The following is a 17,829-nucleotide window of genomic DNA, read 5'->3' on the forward strand; positions in this document are numbered from 1 at the left end:
CGTTTTCTTCTTAATTTACAACCAGACATACCTGCATGCTGTGTCATTATTCAAACAAAGCTGCAGGGTAGGCTAGGTTACTTCACACTGGCTGTGGCTGGCTTTATGCAGCTGTGTTAATGAATTTGATAGATTTTAAATGCCGATATAAGCTTTGCATTTGATTACAACTGCTTTGGTTATCATTATAGCTCATACAGCCATGTGTCCCTGCAGCAGTTTTCCTCTGAATGTGCGGTTTACTACCTCACACTGTGGCATGAATCGTGAATCAAGCGAAGGAGCTGATGTTTGGCCTATCCTACAGCATGTTTCATTGTGTTTCATCTCTGCTACTTTTTTGGGGAAAAAAAAAAAAAAAAAAGTAGGAGCGATTGCTGCAGTTCTACTATCACATTTGTAAAGCTGAAAACAGCCAGTTTGATTTATGTTAATGTTAATGCTAAACACCACATGTTATGTTTTCTTATTACTTTTTCGCAGAGTATAATTTAAAAAAAAAAAAAAAAAAAAAAAACTTCACTTCATTTCAGCATTTTATTAAAGATAAAAATGGAAACTGCTGCTACAAAATCTTGACTTAGACTTGTGGTATCTTGTTTTCAATCATCATAACACTATCAGTATCAGTGCAGCAGCTTGCCGTTTGATTGCTGGCCTAATGCTACTTTCACTTCATTTATTTTGCATTACAATAAATGCCTTGCGTAACCAAATGTTGAAAAAATAAGTGGTTTGAGTTGGCTCAGATTTGGAGACCAACAGGTGAGTTGATTTTACTCAAGGCCCACTGCTGAAAAACAATGCCTAATACATGTGCAGACCAGAGTACATGAGCGGCTCGGAACGGAAGAAATAGTCATACCAAACTCACACAGTAACGGCAATTCGCTCGCACCACCCTGCTCCAACCATCCCTGCGGCCCACACCTCGCACCGAATCGCTCACCCCAATTCCTCTAAATACTGCTCCACAATCGCTCCGCTCATATTACTATTAATGATGATTCTGGGTTACAGTACAGTAGGTGAACAGGCAGTCAACAATAGGCTATCCCATCACTAACTTAGCCTGCCCAGACAAGCTGCACAACATCATAAAACAAGTGACGTCTACGTTAACATTAGCTAACGTTACCATGGTTAAAATAACGCTAACAGTTACCGGTATTCCAACAAGACCATCAGATAACGTTAGCATGACAACACTTACCTGTTCCGCAGGCAAATCTGTGATGTGTCATCCAATCCACTAAGGTCACAAGTCAGCAAGTGACGGCAACTGTTTTCCGAGTCTGTTCATAAATCCAGAGTGCATTGCTGTAGCCTAGCTACATCTATAGATGGCGTGGTGGCTGGTAGCCCACTACAGTAGGCTTTCTTCTTGACAGATAGCTCTGGCAGAGAAACACTAGGCCTAGCGTTCAGGATTAGGCAGCTAAGTTTACAGATTTCTATACTATATATATATATATATATATATGTGTGTGTGTGTGTGTGTGTGTGTGTGTGTGTGTGTGTATATATATATATACAGTATATAAATATATATATAGGCTGGGAGCGGGGGTAATTCACCACTCACTCCGCACCAGAGCAATGGAACGGCAATAAAGAAACCCGCTCCACCACCAGTGTTGCCAACTCCTCAGTAAGGAAAGTAGCTATTGGCTGTCCTAAAAGTCGCTAGAAGTCGCCAAATGACGTCATCGCCTAATTTGCATAATTGGCAATTTGCACGTGATTGTAATGGACGCTGTAGGAAGGGAATATCGTCATGGGAGACACAAAAAGTGAGTAAAAAAAACACCCTAAATATGTTTTAGAACTACAAATTTACTACAAACTACTAAATATTATTTTTATTAACATAGTATTGTTTTATATGATTGACATTTTCTGGAATTGTGAGTAAGTGACTGAGGCTGTGTGAGTCAAATGCAGTGATTTATTTTAGTGTGACAATGAATAAACATTTACATTTACATCCTGCTCTGTAAGGAAGGGTGGGATCAATGGCGGCTTTGAGCTTGCGCAATTCATTTGCTGCCTGGATGCGGAGTGGTGAGGGTCTCCTCTCTGCTCCTCTCCTGACTGCAGCTGCCTGCGACTGCCGTGCGTGGCTCGAGGCTGTGACCGCCTGTGAGTACTTTGGGGCAGGGCAGGGGCTCGCGGCAGCACCCGCGGCTCGCTGAGAACAGGAACTGCAGAAGAACGATATGTGCTTTCATGTCAGTCTCCAAAATACCAGAAAAGTCTCCAATAACACCAGGAAAAGTTGCTAGATTTATCGCTAGTCACTTTTGACAAAAAAAAGTCGCCATGGGGAGTGGGAAAGTCGCCAGACTTAGCGAGAAAGTCGCTAAGTTGGCAACACTGTCCACCGCACCACGTTAAATAACGACACACCGCTCCTCCCTCACTCCAGCTCCGAACCGTTCATGAAGACTGGTGCAGACCAATATATTGCCTAAAAGCTAATGTCACAAATAGAGTGGGGAAAATATAGTTTACATTCCGACAGATATCCATGCAATTTAGCCGAGTGAAAGGTCTTGAGCCAAACAGCAATTTGTTAAATTTTGTTATTGATCTGGATCTGGGATGAAGTTTTTGCAGGGTCAAGAAATCAACTTCATGACAAAACTGCAGTAAATGATAATGATGTGTTGGATGTAACAGCAAGCTGGAGTATTGTTTGAACTCTCTGCAGTTCTGATGGTATTCACTAAAATTCTAAGCATTGTTTGTGATTGGTTCTCATGTTTTGAAATCACAATACCACTCACCCACCAATGAAATGAATGTCCATTGCCCCTCAACCTGCTACATCATCAGCTGCAATTGTGGCGTTGATTCTTCAATTGAAAATTGGTGATATCCAACATGGATGCCACAGGCACAGTCTACTATCACAGGTGTGTGCATGTGTGTAGCTGTGTGTGTATCTGCATCAAAAGTCGACAAGATAAAAACAGCCTTTCCAGACACCAGAGATAGTAGAGTGTGGTGAGTCTGGTGAACCTAGTTTCAAACAAATTCATCAACGCAAAGAAAAGCTGTTTCAAAGCTAAAGAGAGACAAGATTTATTTTGCAACATGCAGTTACCCAGATACATTTAACCTATCCAGAATGATCTCTTCTTTTTCATTAGATCGAAAAAGCGCAAAATATAAGAAGCACAAAGTACAATCAGTCTTTTTTTCAGGTAACTGATATTGAGGATAGTAATAAAACTGAAATCAGTGTGTCAAGATTAAAATGTCAAATGGTTCCTAAAGACAGATCAGCCTTGAAACCAGTAGATGTATGGAAAAAGGCACACATGCCCATATGCACACATATTTGACTACTTCACTGTGTGTGTGTGTGTGTGTGTGTGTGTGTGTGTGTGTGTGTGTGTGTGTGTGTGTGTGTGTGTGTCTGTATGTGGTGAGCATGATGCGCAGACACAAGTGTTTTGTGTGGCTGCTTGGATATCAGCCATACAGTGATGACTGTATTGGTCACCAGATACTCTCTTTCCATAGAGAGACATTTAAAATAGCCTTAGAGAAAACAAATGAGTCTGGCTATCAAACTGCGCACCCACCCACGCATTCACACACACACACACACACACACACACACACACACACACACACACACACACCTGTCATAAAGCAGCTGAGCCAATCCATCATATTGATTAACCATACACCATTTCACCAGAAAAACACTTTCACTCCCACACATCTTCATTTCACTCCAGACACATTATTCAAATGTTATTCTGCTACAGTAATAGTCAACACAGAAAGAACCAACCAGACGTGCAGGAAATCAACACAGCTCAACTTGATGTCTTTTACATAATATCGCCCTGAAAAAACAATGATGTGCCGTCAGAGAAGACAGGAGGAGTTGACTCATGTCATTTCACATCTGTTGAGACTGGCATCATTTACAAGGCATTATACATAACATATGGGCGACCTCTCAGGAAGAGTCTGTTCAGCACTGGGCAGACTCTTGTATTTGTGGTCTGGTTTTATTTTTTGGTTAAACAACTCATTAATATGCCTCAGCACACTGAAAAAGTGCATGCATTTGCCCATGCAATCACGACAAGCCTATTCAACCCTATGAACTCCTCATTTCTCACTGACTTTTCCCAGACAACATTGCCTTAGGATGGCATCATCAGAAGCACCTCTTGCTAAGTACTGACTGATTCACCCTGATTTGATTATTGCTACGGATCTTCACTGGCACCAATATGAGCCAGTGCTGCTGAAAGACAGCGAAGAGGATGTTTTGTCTGTCTCTGGTGAAGCAGTAGCCTATACATCCTTTATCCAACCCCACACCTCAATGGAAAGACAGGACTTCCATGATGAGGTTCACTGCAGAGAAAATTCATCTTCCACACTCCACCCCTCCTCACCGCATCAAACAGCTGCTGCAAGGTGTCTATGGACTGGTGGTTAATGACAAAGACTGACTTTGTAGCCCTGAAACTGGGTGAAATATGGGAGTATGTGGAGGCAATGTCACTGGGACCCATCACCAAGGCGCTCATCTCTGGCCAGACATATTTCACCAGACTGCAGTAGAAGACGTATTACACCAAGGCATCACTTTGCAGGTCGACTTGCTGGCTGACATTTTACACCTGGATCAACTGGTTAGGTAGCTGGTTGGGAAGCAGAAAGTCCACGCCAACACAAGTCAGATATAATGGGACCATGAAAGCATTAGTGAATAACTTAGGGCTGAGTCTGTGTTGCAACTAATAACAGGCAAGAACACCCCATTAAGGGGTCTTCTCTCTATATGTGGTCTTTCAAGATTTCTTCCAATTTTCCTCTGTTACAGCTTGCTGTCTGCTATTAGGATTAAGTCAGGGGGTTTCATCCTGTAAACTTGTGAACACATAAAACCCTTTTCAAACTGTGAACAGCATTGTTGGGCTTTAAATAAACTTGAATTTGAACTTGAGCACAATGCTCAAACAGGGGTGTGCACTGCTTCCATCCCACTTCCATTCTCAGGAGTCAGGGAGTCAGGTATTACCCATAGGAAAGCATAGATGCTCTCAAAAAATGAAGTATTTTTGTAGAAAGAGTTCCTTGTTCCAAAGTCTGTTTTCTTGCACCCAAGAACACCGAAGATGTGAGAGCAATTGTGGATCTCTATCCACTGAATGCATACATTTCTCAAAGACTATTCCAAATGCTTACCTTTTAGAAGCTATGGGAATTGGTCAAGCCGGGTGTTTCATTCAGCACTGGCCTTAAGGATGCTTGCTTTAATGTCTCAGAGGTGCCAAGAAAATCCCTGTCTTTTGAATCTTAAGTAAGTGTGTGGACACAGCGTTCAAATCGTTGTACATTTGAGGCACGAAGGTATGCTTTTTTCAACATGACCCGATCATGGATGTCCAAGCCACAGGCAACCAGGTTAGGTTTCAAGATCAACTGGGAGAGTCATTTAAAGGCTTAGTTACAGATTTGGTTATAGATAAGTCAGTTTTTGATTTCTTTATGTTCATTTCTCATGTCAGAAAGGAACTCTCAGTCCAGCTAAAACCCACTGGCTAGACTGTTAAATGTTGTAAAAATTTATTGCTCTCTCTCCATTTTTTCCCCTTCATTCTGCTCATTTGTATTTAGGTTCAAATGATTAAGAAGACTCTTTTCATTATAATGTGCCAGCAGCAACACAAAGGGACAAGCAAAGCAAAGGTTAGATGAATCACATCAAATAAACATGCTGAAAAATAAATGTGAGACTACTGATTCCAAAAGACATGTCATGTTAGAGTCAAAACTGCAAAAGTCAGTGTTCAAATGTCTGGGTTGTTAAAAGTTATTTTAAATTATAAATACATAGTTTTCCCAATGACCTCTGTTTCTCACACACAACTGTTTGAAATTAGTTTTATAAATGAAACATCACATATGGCAAGTCTGTCTACCAGTCCACTTCAATCTATAATTACATACAGCTTCTTTGGGTTTAAAGTTCTGGCCATCAGACTCATCACTGCAGATGAAAAGTCAACCTCATTACATTCCCTCATTAAGAAGAAAATCCAGATGCATTTTACGGTCCGTTTCACTCATGACTACAACTGAACACTAAGTTTAAAGTTCCTGACCCATACGTGTCTTGATTCATAATTAAATTCCAGCCCACAGGGCTTTTGTCCTCCAACAAACCTTTGGATGTCAGAGTGAAAACCTCAAGCTTGTGTTGCAGGATTTGCTGTTGCAGTGCTGCTGTATGTGGGGTGGCTTTGGGGCACTTTTGGTCTCCGAGAAGGGAATATGAGAACCTCAGGCTTGGTTGTGCTAGATTTTAGAATAGGAATTGGAATATAACATGCTGGTGTATTGAATCGTATGGTACATTTGGAGTGTGCTACAGTGTGTGGACATTTTTTGGGATGTGTTTGCTTATGTGAGTGGAATGAGAAAACATTTGATGATACAGAGTTTTGATCAAGTTGTTGATCATTGCCCTGCTGGGATAGAAAAGAATGAATTTCTTTCCAGTGTAGCACACCTCAGTCTGCTAGAGAGAGAAAAGGGGGTGGTGTGGTGAGGGGTGGTCTAAAACAAAGGCAGCAAGAGAGATCAAAAGAAAGAAAAGAAGACTTTATTCAAAACAGCAAGGTTAAAGGGGAAAAAAATCAATGTAAAAAGGAAATGCAAAGAAAGAAATACAAAAGCAGAGATTATCAGAAGTGAAACTTAGGGAGGTTATCTATGCTAGCCCACATCTACACTTCAATGACTCTGGAGCAGTCCTGAACTGGTGAAAATGCCCCAAATCTAGTTTAATACTGAATGAAATTTGCACCTTGTTGGCATTAGGATTGGTTAGTGTGCAACCCATGCTTAACACCAGCACAAAAATAGGGTCCTTGGAATCTGAGCCTTTGTGGGCTCCAGTGGTTCTGGATTGGCTCTGATGGAGTCTAATGTGTTATCTCAGGTAGCGGTCTTTTTAGGAACTTCTGGCGACTGCCCTGGAAACGATGTCTTGGCTTGTGCCCTCTCCTCAGTCATCTGGCCAATATGGACATTGACCAGAAATCTGACATTCTTTTGTCAAACAAACAAAACAACAACAAACATGGCATATCAACTGCTAGAACTAATAAAATTAATATTTTAGACATTTAACAAACTATTATATAACTCTATTTATGCGGTCAAGCATTCAGCACTCTGTAGGGCAGTAAGCAGCTGCAGCCTCCCAGTCAGCACCATGGACAGAGACGGAGCAGCAGCAGAGTTCAGAGCTCGGCTCACCGCTGTGCCATTTATTCTCTCCTGCTGTGATTGCATATATTCAGCCTGGCTTTAAAAACTTTATTCTGCCCTATTCAATTTAGCTTTGCCGTGTATGTTTGCTCTCACAGCACACTTCCTTATGTCCATTAGCAGGGTATTAATATCTGGGCATTTACATTCCCTTCTTTAAGGATCATGACATTTGCATTGAAAGCTACTTATGCAACACCTGTTGCATTTGACTGTAGAAAACCAAAAAAAAAAAAAAAGAAAATAGGAATGCAGATGAATAAAATGCACGCTGAATTAATTTATTATAAATCTCCCTAGTTTTCTGTGGCTATCCAGAATTCTGCTCAGTCATTTGTTAGAGTCCTCTGTCTGGTCTGCTGTTGAGAAGTGTGAACTTTCACTCCCCTTTGCCCTGCAACACTGGATAGAATGGTTAATGTGGTTCAGACAGTGGACATGGAGGAGTGGATATAATGTTGCCTCTGCTCTCATCTTCATTCATTTGCTGTAAGTATTCAGCATTTGCTTTACAAATACTCTTTACCAACCCAACTAAAGGGCTGGTTTTAAAGGGTTCCTGTATTGACTTATATAAAGATTGTTGTGGGGTCCTATTTCAAATTCCTCTGAAAAAATGGAAAAAACGCAAGCGTAGCCAGAGAATATGATGGTGTGATTGATTGTGCTGGCCTCCCAAGGTGAAAACAGTGAGACTGTTTTTTAAAAAAAGAGATTTCAAGAATGTTACAAACAGAGTTCCTCAATAACTCCTCAATAACAATCTCTCTGTACAGATATAGTTCAAAACATAGCCCAAAAATGCAACAGATGTTACCTCCTCGATAACCCAGCCAAGACTGACTGCACCAAGGCCTTCTGTAGCCCTTAATAATTAATTAAGGTCTACTTAATAATTACATTGAGAAATTAAATTATTATTTAGACATTTTCCTACAGAACAGAGCAGCTTCTTACAACCAAATATATTTGACTCAAAGATTATCTACATTTTTCCAGTCATTTTCCATAAACCCAAAACAAGTTATTGGTGGTAAAAAGCAACATAACAAACAAAAGGCATAATTATACAGGCCATGTGATCTTGAAAGCACACAAGATCTTAGTATTTAACAGGGCAAAATGTTACGCCCTGTTTTGCCAACCCAACTCATTAACACAGCGGGGCGAATGCAACACACTACAACAACTTACAACAACTTAGAGCTCACTCACCAGGAGTGAGCTCTAAGTTTGTGTGAATGTATGCATAAATAAAGGTAGAGCCACCATGTGTAAATACAGGGTCCATCTACCCTTCCACTGGCTTCTGTCTGTCTCTGCCTTGTGCTGCAGACAGCCAGCTTAGTGGCCTCATACACGAAATCATGAAGCACCAACTTGTGCCAGAGCAATGTGTTATGCTTTGAACCATAAACAAACATGGCCACCTTGAAGCCACCCAACAATTTTAGCCCCCACTCCTTCACAAGTAGGGTTGAATAAGGTGATAGATAGATAGATAGATAGATAGATAGATAGATAGATAGATAGATAGATAGATAGATAGATAATCATACTGCAGGAGCTCAGGAGCCTGCAGGGTGTGCAGCTTCCCCTCCCCCTCCAGCCAGTTTTCCACAGCAATTGAAATCTTTAATTTACATCTTTCAGTCTCTTCATGGCTGCTGCTAATGTAGGCTTTCTCAGGGTCAGTCAAGGTAGCAAGACACCAACCATAACAGCCACCTGCTTTGCTGTCATCCAATCATAAACTCTCCTTAAATTATGCACAATTTGTCTCAGCCCTCACAAAATCAGACCTCAGTGCAGTTCTGTTCAGAGTTCACAGTATATGCAGGAGGAACGGCATGGAAAAAAAAAAACAAAAACAAAAAAAACACAGGTTTCTCAAACAGCCAAGGGACGCCCTTATCTCCCACTTCTCTAGAGAAAGCAAATAAAACTTGCAGTGCAGCAGCATAAAAAGGGATAAAAAAAAACCCACATTCACACCCTACAGACATCAGAAAAAAGGTGTCTGTCCAAGCCTCAGCATCCAACTTTTTGCAGAACACCACAAGCAATATCCATCCACTTAGTATTCTCATGCGAGAGAGGGAGAGAAAGAGAGAGATACTGATGTGTCGTCCTCTCTCCCCTGCACTCATTCTCCTCTCTTTCTGCTCAGTGTGACTGAAGGACTTTGAAGTCTCCTCCCCTGAGAAGGGAAGTAACATGCAGTAATAGAGGAGATGTGGGCTCCACCACTTGAGCTCTTACAGAGAAAGAGAAGTTAGTGCCTGTAATTTAGAATTTCACTCCAACTGCCCTAAAAGGACTCAAACAAACTGTACTTAGTGGGAGTTTCCTCTCACTCAACAACAGATGCAAAAGCTGTTAAAGGACAAGGAATATTAAGGATAAGGTATATTTTTAGACAGATTACTTATTTTGAAAGCCTTCTGACATGTGTAAGCCACAGGAAGAAGGTAAGGAATGTTGGATAACCATCATTTTATTGGCTAAATTAAAACAACACAATGGTGATAATGTCCTCAGTTATGTGCTGATACAAGGCCAAAATGTACAGTGGTGGAAAAAAGTTTTTGGACACCCTTAAAATTTTACACAATCTCAAATATTATCATGAAATATTTGTGGAAAAATCTTTTTTGTGTTTCAAAAAGTGTGGCTGAATTAGACAGATACAAACAAATACAAATTATATTTTTTTGTTCATTGTTTACAAGAAAAACTAACAGAACTAAGTTCTTGACAAATTCTTCTGACCACAGAATCTTCTTCCAATTCCTGGCCGTCCAGTTCTTGTGTGCCTGGGCCCAACGACGCCGGGCTAGCCTCTGTCTCTCATTGATCAGGGGCTTCTTGATAGCCTTGTAGGACCTTAAGCCATGATCTAAAAGTCGGCCACGTACAGTGCGGGTGGAACACTGGACACCGGTTTGGTTCGACCACTGCTGCTGAAGCTCCTGTGATGTCATTCGGCGGTTTTGCCTGCACATGCGGATCATTTCTTGCTGAAGAAACCCTTGGATGCCCAGATCTTGGTTTGTCTTCCAAGCTGTTGGCTCGTCTGTATTTCTGCAGAGTGTATCCAACTGCTGAAGGACTGCATCTACACTTCCTGGCTATCTGGCGGCAGCTGTACCCTTCCTGGCTGAGAATCTGTATCTTCAGGCGTGTTTCCTGCGTTAGGTTCCTTGTTTTAGCCATTTTTGTGTCTAAAGAATTTTCAGATGTGCTGGCTTTATATAGACATGAAGCTTGGCAACAAAAATTGTGTCTTTTAATAAAAAGAACGACCTTCATCACTGGTACCAAAATGACCCAATACTCAAAATTTCTTATGTCTTTTTATGGAACGAATCAATTTTAAGTTTTTAATGGCTTTTTTAGGATTTATTTAGTATTTTGGCTGTGACTGTACTAAAAGAAATTGCACTTGAAGACCTAAGAGTGATTCTTAATGCAATATTTCACAAATGCATGGGGTGTCCGAAAACTTTTTTCCACCACTGTATAAATCTATCTGTATTATCTATCTTGTAAAAAAAAAAAAAAAAAAAAAAAAAAAAGACAATGAAATCACATTTTCTATGAATACTGCTACTTTACACTGGCTAGAGAACAGCAAAGACATCAACACCTGAGAGGAAAAAAGGTCCACAAAGACAAAAACTTCAAAGCACACATAAGTTTGGACAAGATAACCATTTATATCACCATAAGTGATATAAAGTGAAAAAGACAGAAAGACAGATAGACATGCATAAGCAAAGTGAAGACAGAGGAATGTGTATCGCCAACATCAGTATTTTCTACTGTTGTTATAAAAAAAAAAAAAAAAGACTCATGAGATGCCTGAGGGAGAAATATGTCTCAATCAGAAAGGTGTTTTGAATGTTCATTTCAGGCTGAATCTCAACCATCAAAAGTTATTTTATCTTCTGTCTACACAGCGTGAGTCAGAGGAAATCCATCAAAATCCCAAACTGCTGCAATGTCAGAATGCTTTACCCTGACTTCAGTAAACCTCCTGTAACACACGTTTTTTTTTTTTTTTTTTTTTTTTTTTTTTTGTTGTTTTTTTTTATCATCAAAAACTTTTGCATTTTCTTGGGTTAAATGACACATTTCTGTCATCAGGGTCTATGTGTACTCTATGTGCAGAATTAATCAAATTGCATTCATATTATGATTTTAAATTAACCTCAATATAGGTCTGCAGTGTTTTCATGACTGTGTAAAGTGTCCAGGAATGGTCAAAGTTTAAGTTAAAAATAGTGTAGATATTATAATTCATTAATTCACAGATTCAGAGAGAAGCTGGAATGATTTGAATTACCATGATAAGCAAGCTATTGACTTGAGTGGTATAAATTTTGGAAATGTATGTTTTAATGAGGCGACTGTCACCACCGTCAGATTAGTGTCACCACCGTCAGAGGCAGTTATATTTGTTTTAAATGAATATGCTTACAATATGTTTCTTTGGTGCTGTTGGATTATTAAAGTAATAGTCTCTTTAATACAAAAATATGTTTTTCAAATAAAAAAAAAACATTACAGTGACGGTGTTGACAAAAACAAAGTAGCCTAATAACTGGAAAAACCTATTTTATGAAAAAAATACAAAATGAGGAGGTTGCACCAGTACATTGCTGAACAGCCAAGACCTTGGCCTATAATGATATACCTTCAGATTTTGTAATTTAACGCACTTTTTTTCCCCAAAATTAAAACCTGTTTTATCCAAATTCCCAAGAATCAGTGATGTCAAAACTGTGTCAGACTCCTCTGTATGTGAAAAGATCCACAGTAACTATATAAGTGACAGCTTATGGTTTATTAATGTTTCACACCTTATTTCTCTGGGACCAATTATTCTACTTTCATGGTGGCTGTGCATACTAACATATCCACACCCAGGAATCTCATTTACACACTTCACTCATTATATACATCCTGGAGGGTGGAGCTCTGTTGTAAAGTTGTGGTATTTTGACAGATGCAGGTACTAGAAAATGACATTATTCTCCTATTGCAGTCAACCCTGTTAACTTGGCAGCGACTGTTGAATGTGAAAAGAGTGCAGAGATTAATCATTAACACCTTTTCACATGTCTCAAAACCATAATGTATTATTGTGAGCAGGAGTCCCCATGCACAGACAGTATTTGCAATCAGGTGCTGATTGGTCACAGGAACATATTATTTCTGAATTCTCATTACAACAACAAGTCTCCTCCAACCCTTATGACTGCACAGTTCATTTGTTCCAACCCTTGGAGACGACCAACAGGAGTGTTTCCTAAATAACAGCACAAACAACCCAAAGGAGCATCTCTAATGCAACCCAAATGACCACTTCCTGAGCAAGACAGCCACTAAAAAATACTTGGTTAAGGTAAGGGAAAGGTCATGATTAAAGTTATAAAACATTCGTTAATATTAGCTGAAAACAAACACTGTTCTTGCTTGAGATGGGATTTAAACTTGCCACCCACCAGGCTCCTCACACAGACTGTGTCGCTCCCTTAATACTACACCACAGTGTTGTTACATGACCACTAGAGGTTGCTTAACTTCGAAATGTGGCTATAGGTCATAATAAGTTGCTGTACAAATGACACATGGGGTCATTTTTTTGCAGGAGGTCATTTTTTTGTCTCTTTAATTACCAAGCTGTCTAAGCATTGCACAAAGAGCATGCAGGAAAAACTGAGAAGGGCTTACATGGCACAAATAAAAAACACACATATACTCATAACAGATAGCATAAATATACTGAAAGAGTAATATAAATCAATTTAGCTGCACTTTGAGGGAAAGGATTAGGCCTAGTCAAAAATAGACAGCAGTCATGAAAAGGTTCATCCAGAGATAAGCAATAGAGAGGGAAAAAAAGAAACTTAACAGTATTAATTTGAAATAGTATAGAGAAACAAAATGGATTTATGCCTGCTGTTCTTTTCAACAGTGAGAGCACAAGGAAAAGAGGGAGGTGTCGTGGGATGTGACAGAAACAAACACACACAAATTGATACTATTTTTTCGATTGGAAAATAGTTGTCTGAAATGAAAATCCAATCCCTCATAGAGTTAGAAGAGCACTATTGAATAGAATGAGTAAATTGCAATATATATCAAAAGAAACAGTGACAAAGAAAACACAAAGCCCTCAAAGAAAAAGGGCAAACAATAACCTTCACACTGACTTCTTTCTTTGCCACAAAAGGTTTTTCTCTTTTCTTTATAAGAAAGGCTGTATGCGGTATAGAGACAGATCACCACCTACCAATGCAGTTTGTCTCCAGCATCATTCGAGGTAGGTATGATCAGGCTTGGAGAATAAAAGGATTCAGAAGCGGGTGTCCAATCTGTGAGATGTGATTCCACATTTCTCTTCCTACGACTCAGTCTGCTCCACAGAGTTACAATCACTTTGTCTCTCTCACTTTCAATTCATCCCGCAAATAGATTTCATCATTTTCTGCAATTCTCATGACAGAAATTGATGAATATGGCTCTTGGATGTGGTTTTGACTCCTCAGAGGTTATAAAAAGTTTATCCTCAGATCAGAAGTTCTTTCTATCTTCTACATTTATGAGAAATGTGCAGATATAAAGCTCTGTATCAGAGTAGAGCTGCTGTTTGATTTAGAGGAGAGTCAAACTCACATGAAACAGACTCACTTCAGTTAGGGGAGAAATTTCACACACACACACACACACACACACACACACACACACACACACACACTAACTGCCTGTCTCTTAGGAGTAAACATAGACCACAGCTAATTAGCAGCCCTTCTGTTGAGGCTCTAAGTGGCAATGGCTCTCGTCAGCTGGTTGACTCTGCTGAAGTACCAAGACTGTGTGTGTGTGTGTGTGTGTGTGTGTGTGTATGTGTGTATGCATGCATGTGGGTGTGTGTGTCTATTATTTTGCAGCACTTGGTCTGTCCTGGTGCTTGATGAACAAACAGAACATAGGTGTCACAAATTCTCCTCTACCTTTGAAGGGTCCTGACTACAGAGCGCGCGTGCGCACACACACACACACACACACACACACACACACACACACACACACACACACACACACCTCCAACTGCAATACTGAACTGTCAATATATCATTGTGTGTAGTTTAAATCATTTGTTTTCTGTTATAAGCCTGGGTTATTGCTTTAAGCCAAAAAGCTATGGTCAGTTACAAAAGAAGAAACAGACTTTGCACAGAGACTGCTGTTATAGTAATGTGTCCTGCTGTTTGCAGTTCTTTTCACAGAAATATGTTTGACCTACTTCCCCACACAGGGAGCACATTTAAAATTTCTTTAATTTTTATTGGGTTCACCACACAATGCTAAGACAGAGATTTTGTTTGTCTGGGATCCAAACACAACATGTGGTTTCTGTGCGTTGTTTTAATCTGTACTGATGGTATGGAGCTTGATTAGACTGCAGTCAATACTGTGTCTCCAGTATTTCAATTGGAGACAGCACAGGGTAGAGGGTTGTAATGATTTTAGCTCGTTCCAAACAAGATGTGAACATATTGGATTAGCACAGAATTAGTTTGTTTGCCAGCGGGTTTAAATGTCCTGCTTGTATATGGAGGCTCTGCTGACAGGAGGATCTGTCTTATTCTCTCTCACTTGGAGACGATTACGGAGAAAAGCTTTGCCCTCTGCACATTTGATCAAATGAAATCAGCAGTCAAACACGCATACACACACACACACACACACACACACACACACACACACACACACACACACAACATACACACATGGATGTATGCATGTAAATGACTAACTCATTATTTTTTTCTTTTAGCTGCCACCATATTTTGTGGGGAAAAAAATCACAACAGCGCTTTTTCATGTGATATTAAAATTCAGAAAACCAGTGATGTTGTTGACAAACAGCCTCTTCTTGTTGTTTTGATTGGACTGCTGATGAAAGAGGCCATTTTTTTCTGGAAAGTTGAACTAATTTCTGCTTTTAATTGAACACAAAATGTCATGTGTGAACATTGCCTTATTGATATTCTGCACTTGCCCTCTACACTGATGTGCTGCCTCCTATTCTACTTTCCCAATCAAGACTCAGTTAATGTGCTAATCATCACATGCATGTATGGAGGTTTTCATACAGCTGTACTTCATGGTGTTGAAATATACATTTAGTATGAATTACCAGTGATCTTGGATTGAGATTTTTTTTCTTCTTCTTTTTTATGCATATATGATTCATTTGAATAAATACCAGCCCTCAGACTGTAGGAAAGGTACACCTATGTTAGGCTACTTTACTCCCCATCCATCAAGTATCACAATATGTTACAGAATGAACCTATATTGATCTAACATGCTAAAAATATGACACCACATTAAACTGTGTTGTCTCCTCTCTGTGCTGTGACCTCTAAACTGGATCATTTACAGAAAGTTGCAGATACTCTGCAGTATTTGTACTGTGATGCTAATGACTCTTGGAGCTCCAGTTTCCTTGCTGTTGGTCCCTGTCCTGAATAAAGCGCTCCTTTGTCTATTTCCAGTGACGCCACCCCAGTGGCTTCCATCACACAGGCCTCCAGCTGATTATCTGTGACTCTGCTGAGAGCATTTGATTTATTACTGTTGTGCTCTTGTTATACTTGGGCGCTCTGCTCCACCCCACCAGAGCTCTCAGCTAACAAACAAACCCTCGGAAACTTTCCCTGAAGATTTTTGCCTGTTTTAGTGTGACTGTGTGCAGAGGTCTCCTGCATCACCTCAGGAGTCAGATGTTTTAAGGTGTTGCTCATCAAGAAGGTTATGACTGAGAGAGAGAGAGTGAGAGAGAGAGAGAGAGAGAGAGAGAGAGAGAGAGAGAGAGAGAGAGAGACTTCTACCAGAGTAGAGTATTGGTCTATTAAACCACAGTCTCACTCTATGCTTCAGACCCAAGTTGTCCGAGTTTTATGCAAAAAATATTGATTTCTGTATTGTGCGGAGAAATGTCCAACACTTGTAATAAAAGAAACGGAAACAGAAATGCAAATGGAATCAAGCAGCCAGCAGAAGCTGAAGGGTTCTGAGACTGTCTCAGTACAAACCAAATTAGTTCGCCAAAAGAAATCTGGCTTAGAGAGAAAAGTCTGCACCTACAAAAATTGATAAAATTGATTATGAAATCTCTCTGGTCAGCCTTGCTGCTATGCACCATCGTGTTGGTTTGGTGTGAAAAGAGAAGCAACAGCTATCATCTCTATTAATTCATGAGAGAGGAGGAAGCGAGAGCGAGAGAAAGCAGAGGCACAATGAAGGCAGCAAGCGAGTTCTACAGGACTATTAGGACTAGGACTAGGACGATTATGGGATGGGATGGCTGCACTACTGTCCCCTCTGAATCATCACATGGATAAAGAGATGGACTGTGGCATGATGGAGTGTCATATTGTTTCCCATCCACAGTCTACTTTAAGTGATGTCACATAATACATCCTTTACAAATTCAAATTAAGTCACTGGCTATCATACAAGTGCAGATCTTTCAGGCCATGCCTCAACTCTTTCCCTGTTCACTGAACACTGTAGTTTGTTTACATAGCTGGTAGGTGAAACCATTACTTAGTGATATAGAAACAAAGAAATCCCACCTGTTAGCAAGCAAGGGGGTGGGAACGGGCATCAATAATTGATACCACATAAAACTGAGTTCTCGCTCACACAGGCTCTGCCCTTTAGCGGACTCAATGGGATTTTCCCTTCTTCGATTGTATCAATGACCCCACACTGTGAACATTTGAATGTATGTATGTATGAGCTCAGCCTGTGCACTCTGAGCCCCCCTTATAAAAGAAGGAACTCTTCTGCTTTTTCTTCATCCTGTTTCCTTCAGCTTCCATCAACTATGATTACTTCACTCCTGATGATTACTGAGCTCAGGGATTAAAGCAAAAAAAATATTTATGACTGAATTTTTTTTCAGGCCAGTTCATATTCCCCCACAATGCGCTGCACCACGCTTTAAGAATGGCCCCTTTTCTGCCGTGCGATCGCTTCCCAAAGGTTTCACCACCTAACCAGAGATTCCTATCCATCAGAGATTCATCAAAGGTTTTCCGTCTGTCATGACTATTGCTGCAGAGGTAGAGGCAGGTAGGCCTGCAGCTACTGCCACCCCTAGCCCCTCACCCGATGAACTGACAAAAAAAAAACCTGGAATATTTTGACCGAACATTTCAGCTGGCAGCCGAAGCAGATGGTGGCAGTGACCAACAACCTGGGAGTGCTGGGAGTGGTGCTGTCTGATTTCATGTCAGATCCAAGTCCCTCACAAAATGTTCAGCATGGCTTTGGTGTCCACAAAGAGATTGTTTGGCAAAATAACCTCAGCAAAACAGCAGTTTTGACTTTGTCGTAGCCCATTCTACCACAGTCCTGTGCTCAGTGTTTGTCCACAGATCAGCTGCCGCAAGGCAAAGGGACAGACCCAAAAGGACTGCCCTGTATGCA

At 40.3% G+C, this 17,829-nt stretch overlaps 1 long non-coding RNA gene across 1 annotated transcript in view; it reads right to left on the bottom strand.

Annotated features, from left to right (window-relative positions):
* Positions 1-900: 900 nt before the first annotated feature.
* The window catches only part of LOC115369898 (uncharacterized), a 109,363-nt gene continuing 92,434 nt past the window's right edge, over positions 901-17,829 (bottom strand). Inside the window, exon 4 of the long non-coding RNA XR_003929201.1 lies at positions 901-957. This is a non-coding gene — a long non-coding RNA (uncharacterized LOC115369898). The remainder of the gene's footprint in view (positions 958-17,829) is intronic.

Source organism: Myripristis murdjan, chromosome 13 (genome assembly GCF_902150065.1).
Source record: "Myripristis murdjan chromosome 13, fMyrMur1.1, whole genome shotgun sequence".
Classification (NCBI taxonomy): Eukaryota; Metazoa; Chordata; class Actinopteri; order Holocentriformes; family Holocentridae; genus Myripristis; species Myripristis murdjan.